Here is an 18406-nt window from a genome sequence, read left to right on the forward strand (position 1 = left end):
TCTTTGGGCGTTCTCCACACATAAACACGGCCCGTGGTTGGGAATAGGGAGAAGGATGACTCAACCGACCATATCACACCTTTCCAGTCCTCAACGGTCCAAGTGGCATGGTCGCGGCACCATTTGCGGCGTGCGAAAGCGTTATGGTCCCTGATGAGCGGTTTGGCCCGTGCAACACGACCTCGTAAGTTCATGTCATGTAATTCGCGGCGGACTGTGATTGTCGAAACAGGGTGGGGGAGGTGCTGATTGAGTTCCTCCGTCACTTGCTCCGCAGTAGCAAGACGGTTCTGCGTGACAATACACTTTAATACCCGGCGTGATCTGTCACTCATGATTTTGTTCCGCTTCCCCGATGTGGTTTTCCCGTGTGTTGTGTAGACCGTCATCACCTTCGACACTGTCCCACGCGACACACCTAACACAGTAGCCATCGCCGTCACACTCACTCCTCATAACCGCGCACCAAAAATTTGCCCTCTTTGAAAGTCTGAGAGGTGTCCTATTTTACACTACCTCCGTCTGCTGCAGCCACTGGACACTGCTGTTCCACTGCGCCTGACGTAATATGGAGACCGACCTAACACATCACCACCAGCGGTCCGGCGCTGCGGGCGGCACGACACCACTGCCAACCCATACATCTGACGTGTTGCCAACTACAGTTGCTTCCATTTTTCTGATCACCATCTGTATATATATATATATATATATATATATATATATATATATATATATATATATATATAACAATCAAACAAAAAATAGTATATAAGATGGAAGTGAGACTTGGATAGTAAATAGAGGACAAGTAGCCGTCATCGATTACTTTTAAAAAGTTACAAGTTGCAATGTTGCATAATATCAAAAAGCAGAAGACAACTAAATATATACATATATGCGTAAGTTACTACCTTACTATTTAAAGATTAAAGGTTAAAGTATACCAGTAGCGGTCGTGGTCTGCAGGAGCAGAAGTTGCAAACACTGGTGAAGAATTGGAATCAAAAGTGTGCCCTTACGACAGTGTGTTCCACACCGTCGGTGTTCTTGAGTATAATCCAAATAATTTTCATGAAATATGAAAAGGGAAGTCTTTTCTCTTTAAGGTCTATTTGTATATTTATTGATTTAAGTACAATCTCTAGTATTGATTTAATATATAAGCTATTTCTTTTTAAAACAAAATTAACAACCACTGTCAATGTACGTTTATTCACTATTTATCTATAGAACTTTTATATCGAGGTTATTGAACAAGAGATAAAAAGAATATATAGCATGTGCTCTAAGCAGTGAAGCCATATCTAGCATCTTGGTGCTAGATCTAGCATAATCCACATGCATTTAGCATCTAGCATCTTGACTTTAGCATCCTGGCCAAATCTAGCATAATTTCATTTTACCCTCTGTTAAACATAAAAGAACGAAAATTTAGATGGTTCTAGGACCGTCGGGAATTATTCTTTTTAGTTGAAGCGATGGTTGAAGCAATGAAACCAGTCAGTATTTCTGCGGTTATAATTTTTTGTTGAATTCAGGGCAAACGCAAATGTTCAAAAATAGCAAACGTGACTCTGCAAAACATATTTATTTACCCATAGTTTTATTACTGCCAACTGACACCTGAATGTGTGGTTATCTGGGATGTTTCTGTTCCTTTCAATTTACAACTTGAGAGGGGAGGGATTTGAGCGTCAGGGGACAACTGCTAAATACACTAAAAGAAATGATTCAGGGCTGTGTCGGAAGCGCATGTTGTGTATATATTTCTTACAATGTTATTCATTCATAAAATATAAATTCGACCATCCTCCCCTATAACGTGGCATTTATCATCATTCGTGACAGCGTCATATTAGATTATACATGAATACAGTTAATACACTTCAATTAAAATTAGTTAGGGTCTCTAAAATTAGTTAGGAAAGATAATTTGAAAATCTGGCATAATTTACAAAAATCTAGCATAATTCAGACCCGTGTTTGGCATCATCGTGAGTCTCGAGTGTGGCAACCCTGGCTCTAAGATATGAATACTGGCATTATGGGAAAAGAAGAGAAATAAAGAAAACTGCATATACTCATGCATGCAGTTGAAGAAAATTATTTAAATAAACCATACATTATTTAAAATGGAAGGTCATTCTTCGTTCTTTTCGAGTTGAAATGTTCTGTTATCTTTTGATTGAAATCTGGACTGCTGCTCACCAAATCTTTCTGAACAGAAAGTACCGCTAAATATTTTGCGCTTTATTTCGTTGAGTTACAGAAACCTCTCTCCTTCGATAAGCGGCATTTTGTTAGCTTTTCTTTATATGAACATAAGGCCGTGTCCAAAAGTGCATAGTGCACACTTCGAGGATGCACACTCGAAGTCTACAAATGGAGTGCACACTAAATAGTGTACACGTCGTAAAATTAGCTTTTGATCAGCACTTGGTTACAGCGCCTCGTTGTGGTGGAATATGGAACATTGATAACAAAAGAAGGGAGAATTTCGCGTACTAGAAAAAATTAGCATGCTTTTTTTTCTTTAGATGAATGACTTTCCAGTTATATTAAAGATAAATAAACCGTACAGATTGACTATATGGGGTAACTATAAAATGATTTAAGAGTTTTTTCATGTATGCCAACAGCTTCAGCTTTGCCGTGCCTGCAAATATTTGTCATTTTGGGTATTTCACGCGCAGATTAACAAAAGCGGAGCATAAATGCAATACATATATAATATATGTGTGCGTTGTCTTATGTGCACAATAAACTCGTAACAGCATAAAAAACACTAAACTATTGGCGATATTCTACTTTATTAGGCATGCTTGCGGAGGCAATATTTAATAATCTTCCGAAAGAAGAGTAGCACTGGTGATTAGGGCGCTGAAGACACTTTTGCGAATTAGTTTAGGAATTTTATTGCAACTGAAAGTAGGCAACGTAAAAGAACGTTAGGACACCGAGAGGAGCGGTATTTACAATAATGAGGCACAAACCTACTTTGGGAGAGGGTTGATACTGATTGTAATTGCTTCCTGTACGGTAGATTACACAACAATGACAGTATAATTGTTGTAGTTCTACTGTATTCTTTCAGTTCAGGCATACTGATTGAACTGTTTCTACCATATTGCGCTAATATTGAAGTTCCTTAGATGTTATTCTTTCACTGTGAATTTATTGATTTTACCTGGAAATCATCGAAATAGTGTCTCCGTATTCTTAATCTACAGCAAAAGTTAACACATAGAAGGATGACAAGGAAAGAAATGGTAAAGTTGAACAACATGAGAACCAAGATTACAGGAAAAAGCTATTATGTCGCTATGAAAAACCAATTTATAAGGATAATGCATACTCAAGGCGGATAACCCTAATTAAAGTAGTATGGTAAAAATAACAAAAAAAAAGTGAGATTACTATCTTATAAGCCTGCTTGAATGGAGTTCTGTATATTGTATACACTTCAACATTTACGTGCATTTTACTACGCTTTCGGCGCCCTACATCTCTCTTGAAATATACTCTCCTACATGCTTCCCACTGCGAAAATGGTTATTCAGTAACGAAACAAATCCCCTCGTCCAAATATAAACGTAAAATAAACTACTAAAAATATAATAAAAATTTTATGAAAATTAAGAGACGGTTTTATGAAAAAATACAGTATGTAATGTAATGGCTCTTATTGTTCAACTATACGGAAGAAATTATTTGTTCATAATCTTTTAATACTGGGTACAGTAATGGGATTATATGAATTAAGAGGAAGGCAAGTCTTTACTTTGGACATTTCTTTCAATGAATCGTTCAATGAACCGATTCGTAACGAAGACGGAGAAGAAAGTGCTCTGCGGGGTTCCAACCAGCCTTCACTCGCTCGTCAATATTATGTGAATTAAATATTATACTTTGGTACAAAAAGGAACCAACGTAGCTACTACCTTATATACAGTATATGGGTGAAGAGGCAAGTTCTTAAAACCGGAACCGAGAGATCAAATCGCTAAATCGAAGAATAAAAAAAAAAAATGAAATGGCCATAGTAAAGACTTACCAGGAGTAATTTGTGAAATATTTGATAAATGTGGAGAAAGGAATTTTTGATCTGTATTTCACTTTTCGGTACCTGTCAAAAATACACAATGTACGGTAATTGGTATATTACAGTCTCTCTCAAGTGCAAGGAAATATGGTAGCGTTGAAAGGAATTCGTTTAGAAACAAAACTATAAAATTAGGCTTATGTGTCTATGAATTAACATTTGCGGCTGCGGCTGTAGCTGTAGCTATAGAGAAATGAATAATCTATGTATACTATGCTAGAACTTAATATTTTAATTCATACACCATTAAAATTTGTCATTTACGTGCAAATAGCCGCATTACCGATAGTGCAACTATTTCAATTAAGCTACATAAACCATGTAATATTTAAGCACAAATGTCTTTATAGCATTATTAGAGAAACTATTTGTTTGTTTTCCCTATACTATTTTAAATTCTATTGCATACTAAAAGAACATAACGTAAATACATTTGTTATTTGCGTAATATTTTTATATTCGACTTGTAAAATCACTAACTTGTATGTTTATCAAGTAAATTATTATAAAATCAGTCCACAAATATATTTACTTAAACAAAAATATTAAGAATATGCCTATTAAAATTTTATTAGGTCATTCTACGAGAAATCGCCATATTAAGCACACAAGTATACTAACGTAGTGTACATCCTCGCACACTACGCACTCGCACACTTGTGAACTTGGACCTTTTGACGCACACTAGGTGACGTCACTTCCGGAAATAAGCGTACTTCAAATGTGCACTTGTATCTTTTGGACACGGCCTAAGAAACAGAAAATGAAATCTTTAAGTTTTACGTCCCACGGTTATGCCGGTTAGGCTAAAGGAGACGGTGATGATGAAAGGTGAGGGAAATGGTGGAATGAAGAAAGTGGGAGGAAACGGGAGTACCCCGAGAAAACCCACGAGCACAGTGTTTGTCCACCACAAAGTCCACACGGCGCGAGCTGGGATCGAACCAGGGACCCCAAGCACCGGAGGTGAACGCTCTACCACTGAGCCACCGCGCCCCCTCTAAGAAACAGAAATCCAGTTTTCAGTTGCCATGTATTTTTGTCTGCTTGTCTACTGTAAATAAGCATAAATTCTAGGATTTTTCTTTCAAAATGAAAAAAAATACATGAAATATTTAGTTTAACACCCCACGCATATGCCCTTTAGGTCAAATCAGGGCCGTGGCGTGGGTTGTAAGCGCCCGCGGCGAAAATTCCAAGGCGCCCCCCGCCCCCAGTGTGTTATGAGAAACAACCAGAGTTTATTCTGTACTCCTAAATTCAACTATGAAATGTAAGATAAAAGAAGTTAGTATTATGCCAATGTTCTAAAGTGAATGGCTTTTGTAGTTAAAACAGAAGTTAATGAAAACATAGTTTTGAATTATTGAAATCGAATGCTGTTCTTGTTTATTTTGAACTTGGTACACATCAACATATTAATAGCATAAAATATACAAATATTAAATTCCATGATAATAAAAAAAATCTTAGAGGGCTGGAGAGTGTTCCAGTTGAATAATCTTAGACGATGTTTTACATTACCGGTAATTTTCAAGTTCAGTACTCTATCGGGAGTCCCTCAAGGATCTAATCTAGCTTCCCTATTTTTCTTCTTGTTATTAATGATATTCCTCTATTTATTAAAACTTCTCAAGTTCTTCATTTTGCCGACAATCTCAAATTATATTCCAAAGTAAGTTCAATTGATGACTGCGTGAAACTTTAATATGATCTACAAAAAGTTCAAATATGATGTAATAAGAATAAATTAATCCTAAATATGTCCAAATGTAAATCTGTATCTTTCACGAGGAAAGAAAATCCAATTAACTTTACCTATACAATAAGTGGCACTTCCTTGTCTATCCCAAATACTGTCAAAGATCTAGGAGTTATAAATTATTTGATAGCAAATTAATCCTTGCTCAATACGTTGACGCAATAACGAATAGTGCATATAGAAACCTAGGTTCAATTAATAGGATAGGGCAGGATTTCTAAAAAGAATCAATATTTATAAGGTTGTACCTCTCGTATGTGAGGTCAAAATTCCACTGTTGAACTGTTTAGACACCAAATGTCACTAAATACACTGATGCAATAAAAAAAATATACAAGAAATGCTTGCATACAAGAAAACCGGTTTCTACACAAAGTATGTCCCCCATGAAGACTTAGTAACGAATTTTAGTTTTCAAACATTAGAAAAGAGGAGGTGGGTGTTTCATCTGTTGTTCTTACACAAATTATTAAACGGTTAAAAATGACTAGAATTAGTTTCAGAAGTATTATTACGTCTTCCAACAGGTAAGACTAGAACAGCAAACACTGTGTCATTCTATTGTAAATAATAATAATAAAAAAAGCAAGAACTAACGTATTACACCAGTCTCTTCCGTAGAGAATGTGTGCTTCTTATAACAAAATGATTAAATTTCATGTAGTAGATGTATTTAATGTCCGAAAACAAGTTCAAAACAATTGTTAGGCAATAACTTCTGCATAATTCAACGACGTATATTTGTATATGTTGACAACCCAGCCACTCAGTGCCTAATTGGGGATGCAAAGTTGAGTGCAACTGGATGCCTTCCACTCACCATCTAGAATGAGTGGGATACACTTTGATATTCTTTTGCGAGAGGTTTCTCATTGGGGATAAATCAAATAAAGATACGTCCACTTCATTAATTTAATATCACTGTATTTCTTTGACTTATGAGTTTACTGTAAGATTTCAGAACACTAGTAATGACGGATATTAAGAATCATTTGCCAGACGGGTATAGAAACGGTCAAGTATTGAGCCTTTGAGCCCTGAGTCGGTGCAACACATACCTGGATAAACTGGTGTAATTCCCACGTTGCTCTGGCGTTGAACTCGGCTCCTTTATGCTGAATCTCCTCACTGTTGAAAGACGAGAACGAGCATTGAGGTAAAGCTCCTCTCAATTGCTACTCTTGGCGTGATGTTCTACGTTGTTAGAATGATGACGTCTTTCCTTCTCCTGTCATCTGGCTGACTCTCGACTAAAGCTTGGTTCTCCAAGAACTCGAACCAAAGACTGTTCGCTAAGACTTGATCATAGACTCGATCAACTGCACCCTGAAGACTCCTCTATGGACTTCCAGGACTTGATCCAAAACCTCTCTCGTCTTCTGGTTTTGTTGAGCTTTGTCCAACCTCCGTCGTCTGCTTGTCGTCTGCTTGCAGCACGTGCAACACCGTTTTCACATGGAGAGACAAATTCCTTCCATGTGTCAAGACTCAAAATTGCAATCCTCGACACGCTCTGATTTCCCGATTCTAAGCAATTCTCCGCATATCCGTAATTTCGTGAAATTCGTGAAATCTTACAGATTCACTTTATACAATGTATAGAATCTGGCTAATGTGAGGATAGACACATTGTCAACATTTCCTTCCTACATTGCCAGACTCTCAACGAAGACATTCTTATTCACATTTATTTACAATAAACTGCTGACACAAACATTAACAACATTGTGCAGCTTGCATTATACTCTCATACACACCATTGAATTCCCGTAACCTTAATAAATAATTTTTATGACATAAACATTAAAATAAAATCAAAATATACAAATTAATTTACTCGAAAATCGAGTGCTGCTACAATGTATAATATTGTGTGTTAGATAATTATGTACATGACACTGTAACTGGGCATTAAGCCTGTTGTGTTGTCCTTATGAAATAAATAAATAAATTTTACTTAACCGTGGCCTGATCACTATTAATTTATTTGAATTAAAATTATTTTTAAAAAATCATTTACTAACATAATCTGAATTCCTTGAATTTTGTTGATTTGTCGTCCCGGCGCCCCCCTGGTAGCGGAACTCGGGGCGATCAGCCCGGTCGCACCGCCCACGCGACGTCCCATGGGTCAAATTGAATTATTGTGAGATTGATCTTTGTGCTCTATCACCGGAAATTAAAAACGGGACTACGTACCCTAAAGACACATAAGCTATTAGTCCAGTGGTAGAGTTTTTTTCACCTCCGAGACATATTTACTGAATATTATTATTTTGAGTGATTTGTCGGTTTTTAATCCATGGGAATTACCTTGAATTGCAAAATTATTGAATTTGATGCCGAAAATACCGTCAATATAGGCATTTCTCTTTTGAGAGTGGTAGGTGTATATTTCAAGGTAGGAAAAAAGAACGAATCGAGATTGCAAGTACTAGTTATTTCTACCGTTATCAATGTTCATTTGATTCAATTTGACTTATTATCCATTCTGCACATCACATTACATGTAGTAGTAGTGGTAGGCGTTGGCGCGAATGACTCATCCTCACTCTCTTTTATGACCGGGATTTCTGAAATTCGTTCCCTTTTACGGCTTAGATGAGGGTCAATGACCTAGGGGTACCTAGGACACCCCCTCTAATTTTTGGCAGGGGTACCTTGGCCCACCCCTAAATTTTGGCAGGGGTACATAGGACCACCCCCCTTAAATTTTGGAAATTGCCAAATCTAAAAATTGGGTATGGTAGCCTAGGACCATAGTATGTACCTCTATCAGTATTGGGTGTCTATGTTGTTCCCTTTCATGGGTAAAAATTGCCAAAAATTCAAATTTCGGGGGTTTTTGACCTAATTTATCCCCTTTGATGAGGTATTATTACCCTATATAGTTATATGGGCGTATACAGGGGTCCATTCCCTTTCATAACATATGGGTATATTAATGCACCCCTTGAAAAATTTGGGAGGGGTATCATGGCCCACCCCTTAAATTTTGAAAATTGCCAAATCTAAAAATTGTGTGTGGTAGCCTAGGACCATAGTATGTACCTCTATCAGTATTGGGTGTCTATGTCGTTCCCTTTCATGGGTAAAAAATTACCAAAAATTCAAATTTCGGGGGTTTTTGACCTAATTTATCCCCTTGGATGAGGTGTTATTACCCTATATAGTTATATGGACGTATACAGGGGTTTATTACATTTCATAAGACATGGGTATATTAATGCACCCCTTGAAAAATTTGGGAGGGTTATCTTGGCCCACCCCTTAAATTTTGGAAATTGCCCAATTTTAACATTGGGTATTATAGTATAGGACCCTAATATGTATTATGATAAATTTGGGTGGTCCACCTCGTCCCCTTTTAAGGGTACAAAATTGCCAAAAATATAAACGTAAGCAATACGTTATACCACGTGTTTGGTTTTCAGCCTATTTTATCTCCTTGGATGAGGTCCTATTACCTTATATAGTTATATGGGCGTATACAGGGGTTAATTCTCTTTTATAATATATGGGTATATTAATGCACCCCTTTAAAAATTTGGGAAGGGTATCTTGGCCCACCCCTTAAATTTTGGAAATTGACCAATTTAAACATTGGGTATTATAGTATAGGACCCTAATATGTATTATAATAAATTTGGGTGGTCCACCTCGTTCCCTTTTAGGGGTACAAAATTGGCAAAATTTTAGTACAACCACGTGTTTGGTTTTTGGTCGATTTTATCCCCTTTGATGAGGTGTTATTACCCTATATAGTTATATGGTCATGTATAGGGGTCCATTCCCTTTCATAAGATATGGGTATATTGGTGCACCCCTTTAAAAATTTGGGAGTACCTTGGCACACCCCTTAAATTTTGGAAATTGCCCAATTTAAACATTTGGTAGGACGAAACATGAGAAAACATGTTCCCTTTTAGAGGTACAAAATTGCCAAAATATAAACGTAAGCAATACGTTGTACCACGTGTTTGGTCTTTTGGCCCAATTTATCCTCTTGGATGAGGCCCTATTACCTTATATAGTTATATGGACGTATACAGGGGTTCATTACCTTTCATAAGATATGGGTATATTTGTGCACCCCTTTAAAATTTGGGTGGAGTATTTTGGCCCACCCCCTTCAATTTTGGAAATTGCCCAATTTAAACATTTGGTATAATAGTATAGGACCCTAATATGTATTATTATATCCCTTTTAGGGGCACAAAATTACCAAATTTTACTACAACCACGTATTTGGTATTTTGGCTCATTTTATCACCTTGGATGAGGTCCTATTACCTTATATAGTTATATGGACGTATACAGATGTCCATTTCCTATTATAAGACATAGGTACATTTGTGCACCCCTTTAAAAATTTGGGAGGAGTACCATGGCCAATCTTTTAAATTTTTGAAATTTTCCAGTTTAAGCATATACTACTGGACTCTAATATGTATCATGATAAATTTGGGTGATTCACTTCGTTCCCTTTTAGGGTACAAAATTGCCAAAATATAAACATAAGCAATATGTTGTACCACGTGTTTGGTTTTTTGATCCAATTTATCCTCTTGGATGAGGACCTATTACCTTATATGGTCATGTATAAGGGTCTATTCCCTATCATAAGACATAGGTACATTTGTACACCCCTTGAAATTTTTGGGAATGGTAGGGTCTACCTTGGCCCACCCCTTAAGTTTTAGAAATTGCCCAATTTAAACATTTGGTATAATAGTACTGGACCTTAATATATATTACTATAAATTTGGGTGGTGCACCTCGTTCCCTTTTAGGGGTCATTTTGTTCCGCTTTAGGGGTGAACATGGATACCTTGCAATCGTCCCGAGTTCGATTCTTGGTGCTAGTTTCAGGAAATGTTGAATTTAACGTCTCCGAAAAACGATGATGATGAGAAGTGATAGGACGAAACATGAACTTACTTGATTGAGGATTGAAGCAGGGACCTCACACATTAGTGACAAACGCGGATGGGATGATGTGATTTTGGACCTCTCGTTTCCGTTCATGGATTAAATAAAAAGATGACTCTCTGCTTAAATCTGATTAGTTCATTGTTCGAGCGATTTTTAAACGCCCAGCGTTTGTTGATCAGTAAGCGCTTCATTGATGGAAACAATGTTGCCAGATTTTGAAAATCTAAACTGCTCCGATTCTTTTTTCGAAACGGTTCCGCTGAGTGCAAGAATTTTTCAAAACTAAAAATTTTAAAAACTAAAAATTTTCAAACTAAAAAAATTTAAACTTTTCAAAAAAATTTTTCGAACTAAAAAATTTCAAATAAAATTTAAACAAAAATTTTCAAACTAAAAGATTTCAAATAAAATTTTGAAACAAATTTTGAAAATCTAAAATTTTTAAAACTAAAAAATAAAATCAAACTTTCTGGAACGAAATTTTTTAAACTTAAAATTTTCGAACTCGAACCGAATTTGAAAACTAAAAAACTTTTCGAACCAAATTTTCAATCAATTTTTTTCGAACTCAGAAAGTTTCAAACTTAAAACTTGCAAATCAAAATTTCAAACTAAAAAAGTTTTCGATCTAAAATTTTGAACTAAAAAAATTCGAACTCAAAGTTCTCACTAAAAATTTTCGAACTCAGAAAGTTTTAAAATCAAAATTTGAAACTCAAGTTTCGAATTTAAAATATTTTCGAACTACAATTATCAAACTCAAACTTTTCGAAAATCTTAACAGAGATTGAAAGTGATCACTCGTTTCGCGAGCCGTAACTTTTAGTAATGTAACATAGTTTACGGTTTAAGATTTATATTGTCTTGAGAACGATTGAGTTCGTTTATGTAATGAACCCGTTGGCCAGCCATAGCCTGATTTCACATCGTAGCTCATGAAAGCAATCTTGTTGTAGTTGTGTAGCCGTGACCATTTTTTTCTGGACATATAGCCTGTACGATCACCAGGAATGAAATACTACTTAGTTTAGCTACCATTAAGACGTGATTTAATAAATATTAGCCACATTCACACTTGAACTTGTATGAAACGAATAACAGCTTACTGATCAAAGCACAGAACGAAAAAATGCTAAGATGGACAGAATTTCATTCATGTGACGTCAAACACAGAAGTATTTCCTTACCTCTCATTCCTCTCACTTGAAGGTCAAGGTGCTAATCAGCATTTTTCCAGGTTGAATGCATTACAATAAAAAAAATCTTTCCTTAAGACCATTTGAGATTTCAGTGGCTAAGTCCAGGTTCGATTTTTGGCGTTATTATTACGGGTTTAAGTACACAACCCACAGAAGTACGTTCAAGTCTTATACAGCCTAAGGTCATAAACGCTTTCCATCTTATACGTAAAATAGAAACAAATATTTGGTGTTTATAGCTACATTTATGATGATTCGCATTTCACTTTGAACTGTAGGTCCACGTCCTATACAGCCTCGATATTGTTAAGTCAACATAAAACATTTATGGTGGTTCATATTTTATCGTTCACGTCTTATGCAGTCTAGGAACACAAGATTTACGTCCTCGGTACTGTCAAGAGAACAAAAAACACTCGTGGTGGTTCAGAGAAATGAAATTAAATCTTTGAGTTTTACGTCTTACGATTATGTTAACTAGGCTAAAGAAAACGATGATGATGAGAAATAAATGTAATGATGGATTAAATATAGTGGGGAGAACCCTGAAAAAACTCACGCACACGGCTTTTTTTGTTCACTACAAAGCAACTTGGCGTTAGCTAAGATCGAACCAGCGACCTTACACACCTCTGTCATTGAGTCATCACAACGTAAACAGATAATGATATACTTAACATGAAACAAGCAAGGTCACTGAGTTGAGGAAGATCATTTTGCAGGCCTCAGCTTTTTTCTCGAGGAGCAAATACCACAACAATAATTTAAAACCCATTCATGAAAAAGACTGTTGTTTAGACTAACATCACGCACGCACACACACACACACACACACACAAACACACAATGTTGTTTATTACAGCACATACTGATTACATTTTTTAAATACAAATATATATTACTTATGTTGATTTCAATGAAAATGTAATTAAGTTTTAGCAGTAGGCACAGACTGTTCGTGCAATACTTTTATCGTATAAAAACTTCACTTAAAATAGTGAACGTCAGCAGGATCAAACTAGAATCCTTTTCGCATTAGATACACTTGTTCACTTTTATGAAATTGTTTTCCAGCCGGAATCGATCTTCTTGTGAATGTTATTTAATACAAATCACTCGTATTACAACACCATGGTACAAAACAATATGAGATCAAAACGATAAATCGTTCATTTCTTTTACACAAGGAAAGCCGAACCATGGTATCGTAACAGTTTTTTTCTTTCTTCATTTACAATCTTATGAGGGAAGCTCTTCCACCATAGTAAATTGAATTCAATGTAGCATCATTCACTACTGGCACGATCTTTCATAAAATAAGTAACATGATAATCCTATAAGAACGACGGGAAGCACTCTAAAGGAATCGAACTGAAAACCTCTTGCACCAGAAAAATTGGATTCAATGCAACATTATAGCATCACTAGGTAACACGGTAATCACTATTGCAGTAAATGACAAGTTCAATGTTACAAGCACGGGACTGATATCTTAGTAACTACGCAACAGTAACACAATTTAAAGAGAGAGAATGCAATATGACAAAGCTGAATGATGTTATAAAGAAAAACTGCAAATTCTGCATTCTTCATCTATGACAAAGAAACTATGATACTGAAGAAATGAAATTCATTTCGTTACGAAACTTGTGCAAGAAGCCGCTCCTCTCTTTCGTCATCTTCGCCTTCGCATGTGATTTTTTAAATGCAATTTCAATATGACAAAACGTGACTTAATATTTAAAGTGTTTGGCAATGTAAATGGAAAATTGGTTCATTGCTTTTAACAACTAAGCAGACATCGATTTTGAGGTCCGAGTTCCCAGCTCATAAGATATGAATCGCTGTGCTAAACGAAATATGTCCTTTTCTTAAAGTTCTAATCGATCCGGGGTTCGACTCCAGGTAAGGAAACACACATTTTTGTTTGTTCTATCGCAGGATGTCTTAACATTTGATGGTTCAGATTTCATCTTAATGGTCGCTAAACTAAGTAGTATTTCATTCCTGGTGATCGTAAAGGCTATGTCCAGAAAAAATGGTCACGGCTACACAACTACAACAAGATTGCTTTCATGAGCTACGATGTGAAATCAGGCTATGGCTGGCCAACGGGTTCATTACATAAACGAACTCAATCGTTCTCAAGACAATATAAATCTTAAACCGTAAACTATGTTACATTACTAAAAGTTACGGCTCGCGAAACGAGTGATCACTTTCAATCTCTGTTAAGATTTTCGAAAAGTTTGAGTTTGATAATTGTAGTTCGAAAATATTTTAAATTCGAAACTTGAGTTTCAAATTTTGATTTTAAAACTTTCTGAGTTCGAAAATTTTTAGTGAGAACTTTGAGTTCGAATTTTTTTAGTTCAAAATTTTAGATCGAAAACTTTTTTTAGTTTGAAATTTTGATTTGCAAGTTTTAAGTTTGAAACTTTCTGAGTTCGAAAAAAAATTGATTGAAAATTTGGTTCGAAAAGTTTTTTAGTTTTCAAATTCGGTTCGAGTTCGAAAATTTTAAGTTAAAAAAATTTCGTTCCAGAAAGTTTGATTTTATTTTTTAGTTTTAAAAATTTTAGATTTTCAAAATTTGTTTCAAAATTTTATTTGAAATCTTTTAGTTTGAAAATTTTTGTTTAAATTTTATTTGAAATTTTTTAGTTCGAAAAATTTTTTTGAAAAGTTTAAATTTTTTTAGTTTGAAAATTTTTAGTTTTTAAAATTTTTAGTTTTGAAAAATTCTTGCACTCAGCGGAACCGTTTCGAAAAAAGAATCGGAGCAGTTTAGATTTTCAAAATCTGGCAACATTGTTTCCATCAATGAAGCGCTTACTGATCAACAAACGCTGGGCGTTTAAAAATCGCTCGAACAATGAACTAATCAGATTTAAGCAAAGAGTCATCTTTTTATTTAATCCATGAACGGAAACGAGAGGTCCAAAATCACATCATCCCATCCGCGTTTGTCACTAATGTGTGAGGTCTCTGCTTCAATCCTCAATCAAGTAAGTTCATGTTTCGTCCTATCACTTCTCATCATCATCGTTTTTCGGAGACGTTAAATTCAACATTTCCTGAAACTAGCACCAAGAATCGAACTCGGGACGATTGCAAGGTATCCATGTTCACCCCTAAAGCGGAACAAAATGACCCCTAAAAGGGAACGAGGTGCACCACCCAAATTTATAGTAATATATATTAAGGTCCAGTACTATTATACCAAATGTTTAAATTGGGCAATTTCTAAAACTTAAGGGGTGGGCCAAGGTAGACCCTACCATTCCCAAAAATTTCAAGGGGTGCACAAATGTACCTATGTCTTATGATAGGGAATAGACCCTTATACATGACCATATAAGGTAATAGGTCCTCATCCAAGAGGATAAATTGGATCAAAAAACCAAACACGTGGTACAACATATTGCTTATGTTTATATTTTGGCAATTTTGTACCCTAAAAGGGAACGAAGTGAATCACTCAAATTTATCATGATACATATTAGAGTCCAGTAGTATATGCTTAAACTGGAAAATTTCAAAAATTTAAAAGATTGGCCATGGTACTCCTCCCAAATTTTTAAAGGGGTGCACAAATGTACCTATGTCTTATAATAGGAAATGGACATCTGTATACGTCCATATAACTATATAAGGTAATAGGACCTCATCCAAGGTGATAAAATGAGCCAAAATACCAAATACGTGGTTGTAGTAAAATTTGGTAATTTTGTGCCCCTAAAAGGGATATAATAATACATATTAGGGTCCTATACTATTATACCAAATGTTTAAATTGGGCAATTTCCAAAATTGAAGGGGGTGGGCCAAAATACTCCACCCAAATTTTAAAGGGGTGCACAAATATACCCATATCTTATGAAAGGTAATGAACCCCTGTATACGTCCATATAACTATATAAGGTAATAGGGCCTCATCCAAGAGGATAAATTGGGCCAAAAGACCAAACACGTGGTACAACGTATTGCTTACGTTTATATTTTGGCAATTTTGTACCTCTAAAAGGGAACATGTTTTCTCATGTTTCGTCCTACCAAATGTTTAAATTGGGCAATTTCCAAAATTTAAGGGGTGTGCCAAGGTACTCCCAAATTTTTAAAGGGTGCACCAATATACCCATATCTTATGAAAGGGAATGGACCCCTATACATGACCATATAACTATATAGGATAATAACACCTCATCAAAGGGGATAAAATCGACCAAAAAGCAAACACGTGGTACAGCGTATTGCTTACGTTTATATTTTTGGCAATTTTGTACCCTTAAAAGGGGACGAGGTGGACCACCCAAATTTATTATAATACATATTAGGGTCCTATACTATAATACCCAATGTTTAAATTGGTCAATTTCCAAAATTTAAGGGGTGGGCCAAGATACCCTTCCCAAATTTTTAAAGGGGTGCATTAATATACCCATATATTATAAAAGAGAATTAACCCCTGTATACGCCCATATAACTATATAAGGTAATAGGACCTCATCCAAAGAGATAAAATAGGCTGAAAACCAAACACGTGGTATAACGTATTGCTTACGTTTATATTTTTGGCAATTTTGTACCCTTAAAAGGGGACGAGGTGGACCACCCAAATTTATCATAATACATATTAGGGTCCTATACTATAATACCCAATGTTAAAATTGGGCAATTTCCAAAATTTAAGGGGTGGGCCAAGATAACCCTCCCAAATTTTTCAAGGGGTGCATTAATATACCCATGTCTTATGAAATGTAATAAACCCCTGTATACGTCCATATAACTATATAGGGTAATAACACCTCATCCAAGGGGATAATTTAGGTCAAAAACCCCGAAATTTGAATTTTTGGCAATTTTTTACCCATGAAAGGGAACGACATAGACACCCAATACTGATAGAGGTACATACTATGGTCCTAGGCTACCACACACAATTTTTAGATTTGGCAATTTTCAAAATTTAAGGGGTGGGCCATGATACCCCTCCCAAATTTTTCAAGGGGTGCATTAATATACCCATATGTTATGAAAGGGAATGGACCCCTGTATACGCCCATATAACTATATAGGGTAATAATACCTCATCAAAGGGGATAAATTAGGTCAAAAACCCCCGAAATTTGAATTTTTGGCAATTTTTACCCATGAAAGGGAACAACATAGACACCCAATACTGATAGAGGTACATACTATGGTCCTAGGCTACCACACCAAATTTTTAGATTTGGCAATTTCCAAAATTTAAGGTGGGGTGGTCCTATGTACCCCTGCCAAAATTTAGGGGGTGGGCCATGGTACCCCTGCCAAAATTTAGAGGGGGTGGCCCTAGGTACCCCTAGGTCATTGACCCTCATCTAAGCCGTAAAAGGGAACGAATTTCAAAATCCCGGTCATAAAAGAGAGTGAGGATGAGTCATTCGCGCCAACGCCTACCACTACTACTCATGTACAGTGTGCCTGATTATTGAGTCTTTCTTATTTCAGCTCTTAACTGTAACGAAATTTTAAATCGGAGAATTTTCTGAAAAAAAATTAAGAAAGCAATTGAACATAAGAAAGAATATGCATATTTCTGTACACAGTAAGATCGTTATTCTTTCATTATCACAAATTATTTGCTAGATTATAAATTACTTGGATCCCCTGGTTTGATCCCGGCTCGCATCTAATGGGCTTCGTGGTGGACGAACACCGTATATGTGAGTTTTCTCGGGGTTCTCCATTTCCTACTACTTTCTTCAACCCACCATTTCATTCATTTTCACCATCTCCTTTAGCCTACAAAATATAACTATAGAATGTAAAACTGAAAGATTTCATTTCATGTAAGCTATTTATACGGCGATGAAAAATATTGATGAGATTAATTTCAAATAACTTAACTGGCTGGAATGGGGAGAAATATAAATATTAAGTCTATTATAGTTTTGTGCATCGTTGGCTGCATGTATACTTCAATTTTTCATTAGACATACCTCCTGGTATTCCATGTTGGAAACTCCTTATTTCAGGCTGGTTACCAAAAGAAAGGAAAACATCTTCCTTGAAAGAGACCTGATACTACACAGTTTTGAAGAGTGACCATTCCTAAAAATTGCACCGAGCTACAGAAACGATAATAGGTCCAGGCCCTTAAACTCTTAGGTTGTGCCTCCATTGCTTCAATGCGAATGGGAAATTCCCAGCACGTGTAAATAAATTGGAATGTTTCGACTAAATCCGTCCTGCGAATTGCGAAAACTGACGAAAAGATCGAATTCGAAAGATTCCAACCTGCTGGGATTGTTCGTTCGAATTCGTGCGAATGGAGAGTCGTCCGCAGAGGAATTGAGCGCTACATGAGAGAAGAAAGTTTGCTTTGCGTGAAAGTGGACGACGTTGCAAGGTGTGGAGATT

The sequence above is a fragment of the Thermobia domestica genome, chromosome 8, assembly GCF_964235325.1.
Source record: "Thermobia domestica chromosome 8, izTheDome1.hap1.1, whole genome shotgun sequence".
In the NCBI taxonomy this organism is placed as follows: domain Eukaryota; kingdom Metazoa; phylum Arthropoda; class Insecta; order Zygentoma; family Lepismatidae; genus Thermobia; species Thermobia domestica.